Below are 18,607 nucleotides of genomic sequence, written 5' to 3' on the forward strand. Positions count from 1 at the left end.
GAGCTTGCACAACATTGGGCTACAAGTCCAGCTACAGGTGTTCCATTGACCTCACACCACCACCTCACTACAAGACTCCCATGGTCCAGTGCAAGGACCCCCGCGATCAGACATGTTATCCCCTATCCTCTGGATAGGGGATAGCAAAGCATTGAGCAGTGAGCTGACCTGTGTTTTTACCTGTATTTTCTTGATTTGACCAAATATAGAGGGTTTACTTAAAATCTGCATTTCTAGCTGTGAGAGTGATGCTTGACCAGGCCTTTTATGTCACGATACAGTTTAACTCCTTAAAGACATTGGATGTAAATGTACGTCCTGATCTGCTGGGTATCATTTTAATCATATTGACCCACAAAATAAAGAAAATATGTAATTTTTACCGTAAAGTATACAGCATCAAAACAAAACCCTCCAAAATATGCAAAATTTCAGTTTTCTTAATTTCCTCGCACAAATAATATCTTTTTGGGTTGCTGTATATTTTATGGTAAAATAAGTGATGTCATTACAAAGTATAATCGGTCACACAAAAAACAAGCTCTCACAGAGATCTGTGGATGAAGCTAAAATTTAAAAAGAGTTATGAAAAGGCAGAAAAGGCAAAAATGAAATTGGCTGTGTCTTTAAGGCCAAAATGGGCTGTGTCGTTAAGGGGTTAATAAAAAAAAACAGAATTTCTAGCAGTGAGAGTAAAAGTTGACTGCCAGTTTCTCCACCACTTGCCTAGTTAAAAGGGTACTTCGGTAAAAAAAAACTTTATTTTTTCAAATCAGCTGGTGTTAAAAAGTTAAACAGATTTGTTAAATACTTCTATTTAAAAATCGTAATACTTCCAGTACTTATCAGCTGATGTATGCTACAGAGGAAGTTGAGTTGCTCTTCTGTCTTATGACAGTACTCTCTGCTGACACCTCTGTCCATGTCATGAACTGTCCAGGGTAGGAGGAAATCCCCATAACAAACTTCTCCTGCTCTGGACAGTTCCTGACACGGACAGAGGTGTCAGCAGAGAGCACTGTGGTCAGACAAAATAGAACTACCCAACTTCCTCTGTAGTAAACAGCAGCTGATAAGCACTGTAAGGATTAAGATTTTTTAATAGAAGTAATTGACAAATCTGTTTGACTTTTTGCCACCAGTTGATTTAAAAAAAAATATATATACAGTTTTCCACTGGAGTACCCCTTTAATGAGTGACAAATAACCCCAGAACAAAAAAAATCACCTCAAAACCTTTTTACTAAAAATAAATGTTTGGTAAAAGGAATGGTTGTACAATTACAGAATAGAGGAAAGAGCACCACTGCCATGTTCTCTGCCAATAAGCATGTTGGTGGCAGTTCCAGCACTGTGGGCACCATCCATTTACTCAGGCCCAGTACAGGGGGGCTGGTGGTGGGACTGGAGGTGGTCATATTGTAAGGTATCATAATAGATATGCTGAGGGGAAGCAAGGAGCCCATGATGAGAAGCTCATGCTGAGAGGACTGGCGGGGACAATGAGGAGTTTGATGTTTGATGATGATGTAGTTTTGGACAGGACATGGAAACCAGGAGGGTAGTGGTACAGTCAGCGATGATGGGCGGAGCAGAGGTATGGCCAGAACAGCTTAGGGTTAGGTTGTGGGGGCGGTGCTGATCGGTGAGGTAACATTTAAACATATATTTTATTTTTGAAGCTATTCTGCCCCTTAATAAGAATCATTTTTTCTTCTGGACAACTCCTTTACAATTCAAGAGCTATTCCAGAAGGTGCACACAGATTGCAGCTATAAATAAATCATAAGTGATAAATCATTCCTTACTGGTGATAAAAATAATCTTTTTTAAAGAACACATTCATCATTCCATGTAAAAGTAGGTGTTTAAAATCCTTTATTTTTGCACAACTCCTGTAATACCTAATCTGGATGGGATATGTAGCTTTGCTCAGTCTGAACTTCTTGCCTGAATCATAAATTTATTGTCGTAACTACTGTGAAATCTACTATCTGATAGCAACAAACAGACATTATGGCTGTAACTATGTAGAGTAGGAGGCTCCGTGGTACAGTTGTTTGGATATTGTAATTGTTGCAGTTATTGGTGGTCTTTGGATGTCTTGCTCGAAAATATATTTGTAAGACTAAGATATCTCTTAATAGATTTCACACAGGTCAAGACTTTAGAATTTATATATGTAGGTCATATGTAAAGAAATGTTTCTTTCTTTTATATCTCCATGCTTAACAAATCCATTTTGTTTTGATAGGAGCATCAATTGTAAAATAAAGTGTCAGGTTAGTAAGAGTGCATTCCCAGAATGCAGCTGTCGTATTTGGACAATGAGCCAATGTGTGTCCGCATGCAGCTGATTATCATTAAAACGATTGCCAGCTAATCCCAATTAACATATAATTAGAGCCCCAAACCATATTGGAATATTTAATAAATAAAAAATAAAAATAAAATTTAAAGGTGTTCCTGTTTTCCCTGTGATTTAGGGACTTCTCATAGAATGTAAAAAAAAAAAAAAAAAAAAAAGTCACAATAATGCAGCAAATAAAAAAATAAAAAACACAATATACTAACATGTTTTTTTTTTTCTAAAGGAAAAAGAAAAGCCAAACAGATGAGCCTCCCACCCTGAAAAAAAAAAAACACCCCAAATGAGAAAATATAAAAGCCACAAACAAAACCATTGTAGGGAGAGAGTTTTATGTTTCTTACTGACCTCCACCTAATATCTGGCCACATTGCTTTCCTCCCACCAACAGTTTTTCTTTTTTTGTAAAAACACCGCAGCTTTTATTAATTTTTTAAGATGGTAGCCTAAAACTTCCATGTGAAATTCAAGTCCAGCATGATTCATGTGCACTTTTTTCCTTTTATTTTTGTGGTTTCACAAACGGCCCCAAAATACAAATGCATTTTTTTTCGTGCTCCATGTTTTTTTAGGATTTATACACATGTACAGTATCCTGGGCATATTTGATGCTGCATATTTAAAGGTGTGTTCACTCATTTAGTTTACATTGAAATCTGCAGCATAAAATCCTGCACATCAAATCCTAGGCATCAAATCTGCACAGGATACTGTGCATGTGAATACAGAATCTGCTGCATTTTTTCTACCCATTGAAGTTAATGGCTGCATGAACTTTCCTTGTGAATTTTCTGCACAGAATTCTGCCTAAATTTATTGCCCATTAACTTTAATGGAATTCGGCAATATCATTCACAAAGCAGAATTTCTGCTGCGGAATGATTAATGCGGAAATACCAATATCCGCGGTCTGGAAAAATCCCATTGAAGTCAATGGGGCTTGATTTCTGCAATTCATCCAAATAATGCATAAACTTGGACTTTATTTATTAGAACTGTCAATCTTTTTACTGAGCTGCGGAATCATGCAGAATTTGTGTGGAAATTTCTGCACGAATTCTGCACTGATTCAGCAACTGTTAAAAATTGCAGAATTCTGCAGAAAAACAATGCGGATGAAGAATTCATACAGATAGGCGGAATTTGACTTCAAAGGGTAGCAAAATTTGCCAAAGCAGATCTGCAGCAGGAAATACACATGTGTGAACGTACCCTTAAAGGGGTATTCCAGGCAAAAACATCTTATCCCCTATCCAAAGCATAGGGGATAAGATGTCTAATCGCGGGGGGCCAGCTGCTGGGACCCCCAGCGATCTCCCTGCAGCACCCACATTCTATGCGGAGCTGCGTCTCTAGTTTCGGAAACCTCCGGGTTTCCGGGACTGGAGACGTGACGTAATGCCACGCCCCCTCCATTCATGTCTATGGGAGGGCGTGGCATGACCTCACGTCCCCAGTCCTGGAAACCAGGAGGTTTCCAAAACTAGAGACGCAGCTCCGCATAGAATGCAGGTGCTGCAGGGAGATCGCGGGGGGAATGCTGCTGGGACCCCCCGTGATCTCCCTGCAGCACCCGCATTCTATTGGATAGGGGATATGATGTTTTTGCCCGGTATACCCCTTTTGGGTCTATTCACACGTATAGTATTCTGTGCAGATTTGATTTCAAGCTGTGTACAGTTTACATTGAAATCTGCAGCAGAAAATCCTGCGCGTCAAATCTACACAGAATACTGTACGTGTGAATAGACCATTAAGTTGCATTTGTGATGTTTTTTTCCCCAAAAAATGTGTTTTAGGCTATGTTCACACAGTGTTTTTCCTGGCATATTTTTGAAGCGTAAAAAAATTCAGACTTAAAGGGAAACTGTCATCAGTGTTAAGTGCTCTAAGCTGTTGGTACAGGTGTGTAATGACACTGATGATAACCATACTTACCTGTCCCCGATCTGTGGTCCTGTTGTTCTGCTACGTTGCTCCGTATCTTCTGTTTCGGAGGCGGGCTTGGGGCACGGGTGGTGCTTCCTGACATCACCGCTGCTGTCTCTCCGCTGAGCCCCATTGCTAGCAGGCTTGGGGAAACGGCGGTGATGTCAGCAAGCTCCGCTCATGCCCAATGCTGGAACAGACCATACGAAGCGAGGTAGCAGTACAAAGGGTCCACAGATCGGGGACAGGTAAGTATGGCTATCATTAGTGTCATCCGTACTATACACCTTTGTAAAAATCAGATTGTTCTGTTAAGTCAAGTTTTCATTTCCATCATTATTTTTGGCTTATGTTACTTTTCATCAATTGCTTTTAACTTAAGCAGATCTTTTTTTTTTTTAATCTGTCTATTGAGGAACAAAAAGAGTCTAAGACACTTTTTTGGTGCAAATGGAGCCTGAATTTTTGCACCGATAACTTAGTAGATTTCCCCATTGTGCCTTTAGACAGCATGAACATACATTGGACATTAAAGGAAAACAATGCTGATCTAATAAAGTGAATGAAAAGGTTTCATGAAATAAAGATGAGCACTTCCTGAAAGGTTGACTTGCCTGTTCAATAATTCATATGTAAAACTGTGTTTGCTTCTTGTTATTTTTTTTTACCTGTGGGCTCCCAAAATATATATGCATGATAGGTTTTCAATTTATTACTATACTACCCCAGGGGCAATTAACTTTCATGAATACAAGTGTGATATCTCTTGGATTTATAGAAACTTGGAGAACAAAGAAGCAATAAAAATGTTCACTGTTCTACAATTCATTGTTTAGGAGACAATCTATTTTTTCTTTTTTGTTAAAAAGAAATAAAGAAGTTTTGGCTTCTTGTATTTCCTGTAACAGTAGGGTTTACGCATGGTATAAATTTAGTAGTTGTTCTAAGGACACACTTATTTCCCACAGATGTGGGTGCTGTACGCATTGTTTACTGCAAATATCTCAGATTGCCTCCCGTCTGTTATTTTGTTTTCCTGCTATTTAACTGCTATAACTTTTACATAATCATTGAAAAAATTTGTGCAGAACTGCTAAGTGTACAGGTAACCTAAAGGTCAGTTTTGTCTAATACTGTCGCCTATACTGTCCCCTGTACTGTACACTATGGCCCTGGGTTGTGCACCAGAAAAACCCTACAGATCAGAGCATGTGTAAAAAATGCAAAGTGTAGGGAAAGTGGAAAATGTAGAGAAACCATAGTAAATACCATGGGAAATAAATTGTAGGGAATTAAAACCGACAAAGAAACCTACACAACACTCTTAGTAAATAAGGGCCTATGTTCACAAGGCGGAACTTCTGCCACAGAATTTTTACAGCCCATAATCTTTAAAGGTGTACTCCGCCCCTAGACATCTTATCCCCTATCCAAAGGATATCCGCGATCTCAGCTGAGGCACCCCAGACATCCAGTGCATGAAGCAAACTTTGCTCCATGCCGGATGACTGGCAATGCTGGGCGGAGACTTATGACGTCATGGTCACGCCCGCTCGTGATGTCACGGCAATGCCCCCTCAATGCAAGCCTATGGGAGGGGGCATGATGGCCATCACGTCCCCTGCCATAGACGTGCATTTGAGGGGGCATGGCTGTGACATCACCAGCGGGGTGTTTCCGTGACATCACGAGCCTTCTGCCCTGCACCCGACGCCGGATGCAGCAGGGAGACCGCTGGGGTCCTCAGTGGCAGGACCTCCACAATCAGACATCTTATCCCCTTTCCTTTGGATAAGGGATAAGATGTCTAGGAGCTGAGTACCCCTTTAATGGAGATTCCACTTTCCCATTCACATTGTAGAATTTTCCGGCAGAATAGAATTTGAGCAAATTGCGGTCATGTGAAAATAGCCTTAGGCTATGGGGGGAATTTATCATACTTTTTGCCTGCCATACTTAAATGAAACAGCATTTAAGCATAGCCTTACAGGGGTTACTCTGACATTGGTTAAAAAAATGAAAATGCTGCAGGAGTGTAAAGCATTAGTTGTGTGTCTGCCACAATTCATAATTAATTTGTTTTTGGGTCTGTATTGTCTTCCAGCTGATGAAAGAAATCACTAATTGCTGGTTGAGCAGCTGCTCAATACTACCATTCCCAGAATGCAATGCTTCCCCTCAGCTCTTCGTCACAGCCCTCCCACCCTGCCTTCTCCCCTTTCACAGCACTCCTGACACCCAAAGCTGTGTATATAGTATGTGTGAACACACCCAAGGATAAATTCCCACATAGCAGATGACCAACTGGACACATGTAAACTTACCCTTAAACAGTCAGCCAGCAGCTGATGCATAGATTTCCTGTCTGCCCCTCTGCCTGTGGCAAGGCATCATAGCTAGAGATGAGCAAATTGAAGCAGACTAACCCGAATTAGTTATGAATTTCAGGATTTATTCGGTTCGCAACGAATGCGAATATCGCCGCAATTCTATCGCGCAAATCGCTTCATTAAAGTCAATTTTACAGCGTTCCAGGCTCCATGACACCTAAAATGGAGGATCCACATGTCAGTACGTGGGGCAGGGGATGCTGGGAAGGCGGGAAGGCAAGGCGGGAAGGGAGGTAGGTGGGATGACCCCGAATCACATGCAGGATGCAGCCTATCGGCATTTATTGACCCCTGTGATGTCACAGCTCTATATTATCGGCAGCCATTTTGCGGCTGCTCATTTCATGCCATTCACTGCAGAGAGAGAATGGCTGCGTGTCTCTGTGTGTTACACAGACACGCTGAATTGATCATGCCACAGCGTTCCACTTCCAACTGCTAGTGACATCAGCGTTGTGGACAGAGAGTGCAGTGCTTTGCTTGTTCTCACTGAAAAGGATTTTTACGCCAGCCATTAACCTCCCAGTCACTGTATTCAGTATTTTCTCAGAGAGGGGCAGACAGATTTTCGTTGCCTCATACATATCAACAAGCTGCCTGAACTTCATGAACCGTATCACAGGAGGCAGGAATGATTTTTCAGCACAATTCTGTGTATTTTTCCCACAAGAAATCATCTGCTGCTTATACTAGTCTGTAGACCGTATAATAACCAGCAGTTCACACCATTCTTAATACTCTGTGACAGAGTGCAATTTAGTTTTTTTTTTTTTCTTTATGGTGCTGCACTGTTGTGTCCTGCTGCTGTGCACAAATAAGTTTTTCAGCGGACTGTAATGCATGTTTCTGCCCTCATACGTGCATGCCACATACCTACATAAAAGCAGTCTACTATTTTGTATCTGTAATTCTGTAACAAGTCTAGATACTGGGAAAGTCCAGGCAAAAGTAATCACCGGCTGGTGTTTTACGAAAATACGTTTTCCAAGTGTACTATAGCGCATGTTTTCACCCTCATACGTGCATATTACATGCCTACATCTTAGTAGTGCACTTTTTTGTACCTGTTAATCTGTAACAAGCCTACATACAGTGAAAGGCCAGGGAAAACTAATCATTGGCTGTTGTTTTATGAAAATACATTTTCCAAGTGTAATGTAGCGCATTTTTTTTTTGCCCTCATTTGTGCATACCACATACCTACATCCAAGTAGTGTTCCATTTTGTACCTGTTAATCTGTCAAGGGCCCACATACTGTGAAAGTCCAAGCAATAGTACTCACCGGCTGGTGTTTTTAAAAATACAGAGTTTTTAGGCGTATTGTAGCGCATTTTTCTGCCCTCATCAGTGCATACCGCATACATACATCTAAGTAGTGTACCATTTTGTACCTGTTAATCTGTCAAGGGCCTAAATACTGTGATGTCCAAGCAATAGCACTCACCGGCTGGTGTTTTACGAAAATACGTTTTCCAAGTGTACAGTAGCGCATTTTTTTGCCCTCATACGTGCATACCACATACCTACATCTAAGTAGTGCACTTTTTTGTACCTAATAATCTGTAACAAGCCTACATACAGTGAAAGGCCAGGGAAAACTAATCACTGACTGTTGCTTCTTGAAAATACGTTTTCCAAGTGTACTGTAGCGCATTTTCTTGCAGTCATGCGTGCATACCACATACCTACATCTAAGTAGTGTATCATATTGTACCTTTTAATCTGTCAAGGGCCTACATACTGTGAAAGTCCAAAGCCATAGTACTCACTGGCTGGTGTTTTACAAAAATACAGAGTTTTTAGGCATATTGTAGCGCATTTTTCTGCCCTACTCAGTGCATACCGCATAACTACCTCTAAGTAGTGTACTATTTTGTACTTGTTAATCTGTCAAGGGCCTAGATACTGTGAAAGGACAGCCAATAGTACACAACTGCTGTTCTAGACAAATACTGTTTTAAGTGTAGTGAAGCGTATTGTACTTCCCTCGTATACGCAATAAGTATGTCAGGAAGAGTATTGCCAGGATGTGCACAGAGGAGTGGCAGAGGCCTAAATTCATCAGGCGCAGGCAGAGGTCGCAGCAGAGTAGTGGTGTGTGCCAGCCGGAGTCACAGCGAGAGGTCTGAGTTCCCGATGTCAGCTAGCAGTCGTGATGCGACCAGCAACCCAGCAGCCGTGATTGATTGGGTCACTCGGTCATCCACTTCATCTCAAGTGATATCCAACACCCCCAGTCAACAGTTAGTGGGTTCCTCACACTCCACCCTCAGTTGACATGGCCCTCATGCTGCTGCTGCCACCTCCAGGCTCTGTCATTGTGCTGCTCTATGGTCTCCTCATGCTATTGCTACCACCTCCAGGCACTGTCATTGTGCCGCCATATGGTCTCCTCATGCTGATGCTGCCACCTCCAGGCTCTCTAATTGTGCTGCTCTATGGTCTCCTCATGCTGATGCTGCCACCTCCAGGCTCTATAATTGGGCTGCTCTATGGTCTCCTCATTCTGATGCTACCACCTCCAGGCTCTCTCATTGTGCTGCCATGGACACTGTAAAATATAAGTACGGTGCTGGTCCCCAGTTTCAGAAATTCCTTGCATTAGGGTCACTTTAAGGACTCCTGATGCCACCTCCAGACTGTGCCATTCAGCCACTATATGGTATCCTCATGCTTCAGCTACCTCCAGGCTGTGCCATTCAGCCACTATATGGTCTCCTCATGCTTCAGCCAACTCCAGGCTGTGCCATTCAGGCAATATATGGTTTACTGATGTTGCTGGGCCTGGGTCTGGGAATAAAATTTTTGTTATGGTAGCACTAGCTGCCCAAAATCTTAATCTTAAAATTCTGAATTCATTTTATAATCTTAGGGATTGTGAAGGCCTAGTGTCTACTCATGCTGCTGCCAACTCCTGGCTGTGCCATTCAGCCCCTATATGGTCTCCTCATGCTGCAAACACCTCTACGCTGTGTCATTCAGCCACTATATGGTCTCCTTATGCTTCAGCCTCATCCAAGCTGTGTCATCCAGCTACTATATGGTCTCCTCATGCTGCCACCACCTCCACGCTGTGTCAATCAGCCACTATATGGTCTCCTCATGCTGCAAACACCTCCACGCTGTGTCATTCAGCCACTATATGGTCTCCTCATGCTGCCAACACCTCCACGCTGTATCACTCAGCCACTATATGATCTCCTCATACTTATGCCACTTCCAGGCTCTGTCATTGTGCTGCTGTGCGGCAGTGATTCTAAAAGCGATGCAGGTAATCTGCATGTTATTCTGAATAACAGTATTATTTCACTACCCCAGCACACTACATATGCGTGTTAGAACACCCCTATTGAGGTTCTCTGTAGGCCAGAAATAGCCATTTTTAATATAGATTTGCCGCAAATAAATTTGGATCAAAACAAATTTTTTCGAAAAATTCAGCGAACCGGCCAAATTGAATTTTTCTATTTTGCTCATCTCTAATCATAGCATAAACACAGCTCATTTAACCCTAAGGCTATGTTCACATGGTGGAATGTGCAGAGTGCAGCAGAATCTTATTGAAATAAATGGGACTGTGCTGCAGCGGGATGTCGCACAGAAATTCCATCATGTGAACATAGCTATATATACACACACAGATGTATGTGTACATTGCAGGGTTTTGAGGGCTGGGGAGAGGTGGTGACTTCGGCTGCAGTGGCTGGTCAGAGATGGTGATATAGGCCATGTGGGCTAGGAAGAGGTAGCGACTTGGGCTGGTCAGAGATGGGGCTCAGTGATAAGAACCAGTCACACCTCCTGAGACAACAGAGGATGATGAGTCATCTCAGGAGAGAGGGAGGGGTAAGGAAGCTGCTGAGACAACACCAAACTAATAACGAAAGATCTAAACAACTTCCTGTCAGTTGGGGATCAAGCAAAAGCACACTGAAGCCAAAACATTTTGTGATAACATTGTATTAGAAAGTTATTTATCTTAGGGTGCACTTATTCTGCTTCATGTTTTGTTAAAAAGTATAAGGGGAGCTCCTACTTTTTACAGTGGCAATGCAGGTGTTATTGAATATGTTATTTACAATAAATGGCCTCTTTACCATAGTTCAGTGTTTCCCAACCTTTGGCTGTCCAGGCATGCTGGGAGTTGTAGATTTGCAACAGCTGGAGACATCCTGGATGGGAAACACTTATCTAATTTGACCTTCAGATGAATGGATAGAACTTTTTTTTTTTTTTTGCTCCACTCTATTGTATTATTTCTAGACTATCACTATCTATTCTATTTATAAAGTTATAGTTCAGACTACTTTCAGTTTTTTTTACATTTGTGTTTTTATTTTTCCATGCCCTGAAACAGTATAATTAAGATGAAAATCCCAGATTGTGGAATCTGCTTGTTTTATTTGCTTCAAAAATTTACAAGTGTGTCTATTTCCAGACTTTGAGATGCGAGGTTAGCACTATGCACAATTTTATTGCTGTCTGTGTCTCAATATATCCCGCATTCTTCATTGCGCCACTTTACAGTACAGCCGCTTCAGCGATCTATATTCTTGATACTGGTGCGAAATTGTGTGTCTAACAGATATGAATTCACAAATAACTAATCCAAGCTGCCAAAATTATGGCTGGCATATACTTTAAATAAAGAGAAGCAACAAAAAAGCCTACCAAGCAGTCTCCGTGCAACTGAAAATATTTTGTTTTAATAAATAAATGTGTGAATAATTGTCTAATGTCTCATAAATGTCCATGTATCGCATCACTGAAACATGAAAAATCAATTATAGCTAAGGATTAGTTCACACACTGTAAAATGAAAACAAAAATACTGCAGTAAAATAGTCTATTAGTAAAACAGGCTATTTTAATGCATACATTGTATTAAAAAAAAAAATTTAAGAGAAAAAATATTAGAGCCAGATATCAGCTACAAGTCAATAGCAATTTATGAAATGCCATACCCACTTGGCATTTTTGTCTTTGGCATTTTTTCACTCCTTTTTGTTGTTTTTCTGCTTTTTTGGGCTTAGTGGTAGTAGCATGTGAAGACTATGACTTTTTTTTATTAATGAAATCTTATCATAAGAGGAAAAACACCATTAAAAATGCAAAGTAGGTTTCACATTGGCATTTTTTTCAATTTACAGAAAACACCTAACAATTGCTTGTGAAAACAAGTGTAAACCAAGCCATATTCCAATTTTGGATTTACTGCAGCTTTGTGAGTGTGCAATCCGGCACAGTTATTAGTGGACAGTCAACATATGTGCGCCAGTGGCCGGTATAGTGCACAACCCGCTGCCAACAATTGCAGACCTGGCTGCCATTGGGTTCTAACCCAGTTATATCTGTTTTCTTCATGAGGAATATATTTGGATAGGACAGGCTGTATAACTGAGGTTTTATGGATTCAGTGATATGAGTTGGCTGACCACTATGTTTATGTGGTGTAAGCCTCTCATATGAATGTGTGGTCCATTCCCTCAGTATCCACACACTGCTGAATGTCCCCTGATGATGTCATATTTATCCTATGACGGAAACGCGTAGGGAAGGCCGTGTGAGGTACCATTCTCTCTATATAGTCTAGTTGTATTTTACTCTTGATTTTGCTGTTTTTAACAGGAAGGTAATCGATACCCATGGGTCCAGAGCCTGATGATACACACACTTATTTTTGTTGTGTATTTAACTGTATTTTAAAAGTTTTAGGAACTTCCCGTTTTTCTTTAAACGGATTCCTTGCTGGAAGACATACATTCTAGGTCGGTACGTACCTTGGTAGGGTCACCTGATTTAAATCTTGCCTTGTTAAAATCTGTTTCCCTGTAATATTGAGTAAAATTGTGCTAATGCTATGTATTTGAGAAAAGATTTACTGCCACTTCCTCTGTATTTCTCAATCCTCTATAAAAAGGTGCAAGTATTTAAGGTTCTGCTTCGGAGCCGTGGGTGCATGTTTTGGGCGCAAACATTAACTTTGATGCATTTCTATACCAAAAATGATTGTTATAATGCTTTAATGCAAAAAGTTGAGATACATATTGAAATGTTTAAATGATAATATTTTTTAAATGATATCCTTTTAATTTACGGTAATTGGTATGTGCAGAAGTGTGAACATTATCCTGGCGACCAGAGGTGTACATGTCCAAAAAAAAAAGCTGGCAGTGAATTGGTTCATAATCAAATCTAATAATATAGTAATAATAATAATAATAATATATAATAATTGTTACTATGGTTTGTAAAATGAAGGAGCCATTGGTTTATTTTTTCAATGTTACAGTTACAATAAAACCTGTGATTTTAATCTAGGTACCAAATCAATGCAAGAAAAAAACTTATCTATATTGATTTTTCCCTTCAATCTGTATTGCTAGCTGGCATAAGAACTGATTGTAGCTTTCTTTACTTAGGAGTCTTAAGTAGGAAAGGACATTACAAAAAAAAAATGGGTTAAAATGCTATGCTGAAACGACTGTATTCCTTTCTGTAAGATTTGTTCAGCAGCTTCTTGGAGCACCATATCCAAAACACTTCAGGCAATATTTCAGTCTCTTGGCAACCATTTGTGTCATTTTTCATGAGAAGACACTAAAATTACTGTACTTAAAAAGAAAAAAGGATTGTGTAGCAGTGGAACAGGGCAATTTGTATCTGTAGGAACCGTGTGAGACAATCTAACTTGGGGCTCTGCGTGGTCTCAAAGCCATAATATTTGCAGAAAGTGAAGAATACATTATAAGGACAGGAAAATAGAGCATGCTGTGAGCACAAGTACACATTTGGAGCGCCATTATGGAACCTATATGTATTCTTTGAGTCTTCAATACCCAAAGTGCTCTTTGACATCTAAGTGACTGTGTGCAGTGACGACTATTGATCTTACGCAAACTGAATTGCAGAATACTTTAATAGAAAGATCGTTCGTATAGGAAATATAGTTTTTCCTGCCATTCCTCAGATACAGTGATACGACTGGATGACTAACATACATTTTCTCTGCTTGACACAATGCATAGGGCAGGATAAGATTTGCGCTGCCATTCTTATCTTGTGTGCATTCGAAATTCTTTAAATTGTTATTGGGTAAGACAGTCAGGGGAGCAGCAATTCCCTGTAACCATAACCATAATCCAGACAGCTTGTTAACAGTGATGTGTAGTGTTAGAAAGGCTGTTTTATATACCGCCACAAAGATTCTGCTGCTAACTTTTAAGCGGAGGATTTGCATTAAACTGGAACAACTTCTTACATATACATAGTGTTCTGTCTAACATGATGACATTTCACTCTTGTTAGATATTGAGGGTCAAGTAAAGGTTTGTACCTCTTACATCTAAATTAACTTTTATTTACTTATCCCCTAGGGATGGCTGACATATTCAGAAGATCGAGAAACCATGAATATGCTTAAATATACTAGTCATATATACATTGATCTGGTACATTAAGGCACTATGACACCTTGGTGAATTTGAACACAGGATTTGTTGCACCAGTAAAAGGAATAAGCAGGTATGGATGTTATTATTGCTTTAAGGCACCAATAATTCAAGGACACTGTACAGTACACAGTTGGGTAGTGATTTCTTAAATGTAAATTTTGAAGACCTCTCTGTAAGGAGCAGACAAGAGAAGAGCAAACATGGAGGTCTTGGCAACCATGTGAAGGGAGATATAAGAAGATTAGGTCATGAGGACATGTCTGAAGGGGATAAATTGGGGACAGCCTTGTCTGTCATTGCTAATGTACTGAACTGAATTCTGTGGGATATAGGTTCAAAGTTAGAGTATTGGCAAAAGGGAAAGGCAAGAGAGAAATGAGGAAGAAGTGGATTAACCAAGCAGCAGTTGAGGTGGATTGGCGGGGCACAGGAGTGTTAGGCCATGTTCACATCCAAGCAAAATTCTGCAGGGATATTCGGCTTAGAAATTCCGCTGCAGCAGAGTCCTATTGATTTCAGTAAGAGTCTGCTGCATTGTGCACACGGTGGAATTTCCGCTGCAGTTTTTGCAGGGTAAACACCAATTCCGGCTTCCGCAGAAAGAATAGACATGCTTATTCTTTCTGAGGATTGATCATAGAAATATGGAAATGTGCCATCTCATAAATATCCTAGCGCCCGCCAAATCTTTTAAATGTGTGAAATGTCCACCTGTGTTTTCTGGGCAGACATTCAGCATAGAATCTGCTGTGTGAACATGGCCTTAGATGGGAGACCACAGGGAAGGGTGTTGCAGTAGTAGCTGAAAGATACTGAAAATGCACTAGCATTATTGCTGATCTCAGGCCAAGAAATGAGTAAACATGAGAAATGTTTTTGAGGGGGAGGCAGCAGGGGATGGTAAGGGCTTTTTAATTTATGATTCAAAAGACAAGGTAGGATTAAAGGTTATCATAAAGGCTGCAGGCACTGGGGAAAGTCTAGAGCCATAAACTGGGATTAATACACTTTGGGGAGGGGGGGGGAGTAAAATGGAGAAAAAATAAAAAATAAAAATTTTCTCCATTTCAAGTTTTAAAAAGTAGAATAAAAGAGAATACAGTGGGGGCAAAAAATTATTTAGTCAGCCACCAATTGTGCAAGTTCTCCCACTTAAAAAGATGAGAGGCCTGTAATTTTCATTATAGGTATACCTCAACTATGAGACATAATGAGAAAAAAAAATACATAAAATCACATTGTTTGATTTTTTTAAAGAATTTATTTGCAAATTATGGTGGGAAATAAGTATTTGGTCAAGAACAAAAGTTCATCTCAATACCTAGCCCACTGTTTTGTCCAACACCTGAACAACAACCAATGGGATTGGAATTCTCCCCCACCCTTGATCCAGATTCTGTAGTCTTTCTTGAGCTTGAAGAAGTACTCTGGTGAAAAACGTATATATATATATTTTTTTTTTTAATCAACTGGTGCCAGAAAGTTAAACAGATTTGTAAATTACTTCTATTAAAGAATCTTAATCCTTCCTATACTTATTAGCTGCTAAATACTACAGTGGAAATTCTTATCCGTTTGAAACACAGAGCTGTCTGCTGACATCATGAGCACAGTGCTCTCTGCTGACATCTCTGTCCATTTTTAGGAACTGTCCAGGGTAAAAGGAAATCCCCATAGCAAACATATGCTGCTCTGGACAGTTCATAAAATGGACAGAGATGTCAGCAGAGAGCACTGTGCTTGTGATGTCAGCAGACAGTTCTGTGTTTCAAAAAGAAAATAATTTCCACTGTAGTATTCAGCAGCTAATAAGTATAGGAAGGCTTAAGATTTTTTAATAGAAGTAATTTACAAATCTGTTTAACTTTCTGGCACCAGTTCATTTAAAAAAAAAAATTTCACCGGAGTACCCCTTTAACGTCAGTCATCAACAGAGAAAAATCCCAACCACTACAGATTTCAAGAAAGTTGACACTAACAGCTTTCTGGATTTTCACAGTGCTCATCATAGAAAATGGCTCATGAATATACCATTTAGCCCAGTATAGAAGAATTCAGAGAAATTGTTCCAAAAAAGCTGATTACAAAACACAATAAAAAATATTACAGAAAAGATTTCTACAGAAAAGTTATCCCTCCACCATCTTAAAGGAAGCATGTCTATCAAATCTGGCAGTGGAACAAGCAATCTGTTACATCAGATAAATCCACTGAGAAAGTTAAAAACCAGATGCACGCCTACAACTTTATTACTACTTACAATCAAGACCACCAACGAATCAGAAAGATCTTAGAAAAACATTGGGGATTACTTCTTCTAGACCCCATTCTCAAACACCTCATCCCCAAAAGACCCGGACTAACCTTTCGTAGAGCACAAACAATCAAAAATATCAAAAACTCCCAAAACTGTCACTCTACCCCCAGGAGTATACAGATGCGGAAGAAATCAACATTACAGAAAATCCTTTATGTCAAAGAGCATATCCACCTGTTTTGATATAAAAACATGCTTGAACTGTGGATCTGCATTTGTAATATATCTACTAGAATGCTGCTGTGGCCTTCACTATGTGAAAAAGACTTAACGGTCACAGACACAATTGTAATGCTGGTTTTGTGAAAGACAGTGTCTCTCGACACTCATTGGAAGAACATAACTAAGATTTTTCATGCCTCAGGATCATCCCCCATCAAACAAATCTCTGAAGATGTAGACAACAGACAAGCCCCACTTAACAGACAGTGTGTACCTGCTTTCATCTGTGAAGAGCACAGGGCGCCAGTGGCAAATTTGCCAATCTTAGTGTTCTCTGGCAAATGCCAAACATCCTGGGCCGTAAGCACAACCCCTACCTGTGGATGTCGGCCCTCATACCACCCTCATGGAGTCTGTTTCTGACCATTTGAGAGGACACATGCACATTTGTGGCCTGCTGGAGGTCATTTTGCAGGGCTTTGGCAGTGCTCCTCCTTGCACATATATATATATATATATATATATATATATATATATATATTTGTATTCTTTTGTATTTTTGCCTTTTTAAAATATTTAAAGCTTTTGTTGTTCACACCCAGTCATATATATATATATATATATATATATATATATATATATATATATATTTGATGCTTATTATGACTGTTATGTATATTTTTTATGCTTGTTCCAGTCCTCTAATTCCCAACCCAACATCTACACTAAAGATATCTATATACTACATTGTTTTAAGAATTATAAATTATTTAGAGGTGAGGATATTTCTCTCCTTAGAACAGCCCCACACAGTTCTATACACTGCTGATTCTTATTACTGTACATTCTTTTATTGCATGTTTTTTTAGTAATCATTGGACCTGAGAAAGGCACAAACCAGTTGACCTGTTGTAAATACCTTTAACCTAATTAAAATAGTCATGTACCTCATATGGAAAATTGAAGTTATTCCGTGACCTTTCAGACAGCAGCGTTCGAGACAAACCCTGTGTTCTTCACTTGAGTCTATTTATCTCAATACTTAGTTATATACCCTTTGTTGGCAATGACAGAGGTCGAACGTTTTCTGTAAGTCTTCACAAGGTTTTCGCACACTGTTGCTGATGTTTTGGCAAATTCGTCCATGCTGATCTCCTCTAGAGCAGTGATGTTTTGGGGCTGTCGCTGGGAGACACGGACTTTCAACTTCCTCCAAAGGTTTTCTATGGAGTTGAGAGCTGGAGACTGGCTAGGCCACTCCAGGACCTTGAAATGCTTCTTACAAAGCCACTCCTTCTTTGCCTGGATGGTGTGTTTGGGATCATGTCATGCTGAAATACCCAGTCACGTTTCTTGCATGCTGCCCCAAATCGAGGGAGATTATCAGTGGTCTTGTATGTCTTCTATTTTCTAATAATTGTTCCCACAGTTGATTTCTTCACACCAAGCTGCTTGGTGTGAATAATATTGTCTTTTTATTCAAGAATGAAGCCTTATGGTTACCATCCCACTATAATGATATTTATACAATTTTTAGTAATATAATAATTTTAGCCCCCTTCATTACTTCTGAGTTTTAACATTAAAGGTCCTTGTTTAATACTACATCTTAATATCATGCATTTATTTATTTATTTACTATGTAATTATGGGTCATCTATATGCAACTCTCTATTTATATCTTTTCTAATCATTTTATATTATCAGACACCCCTTTTATGTATAGTGTATATAGCCCCCTGTGTGCATAGGGAACTTGACAATCAGCTCCCCTTTATCTTGCTACATATGATCACTGAATATGCACTTTATCTCTTCTAACATTGTTTCTAACATTTTAATTCCAGAGAGGTGCCATATCTCCTGCGCTCTGTTTCCTCCAGCAGGCACGAACCAGTCCACTCATTACCCGGTCTCCTGCTCTGAGCGCCCATTGGTTGGCGGCGCTCGTGGATCTGGATCACAACAGAGCGCAGTGATGTGCTC

This window comes from Hyla sarda, chromosome 1, assembly GCF_029499605.1.
Source record: "Hyla sarda isolate aHylSar1 chromosome 1, aHylSar1.hap1, whole genome shotgun sequence".
In the NCBI taxonomy this organism is placed as follows: Eukaryota; Metazoa; Chordata; class Amphibia; order Anura; family Hylidae; genus Hyla; species Hyla sarda.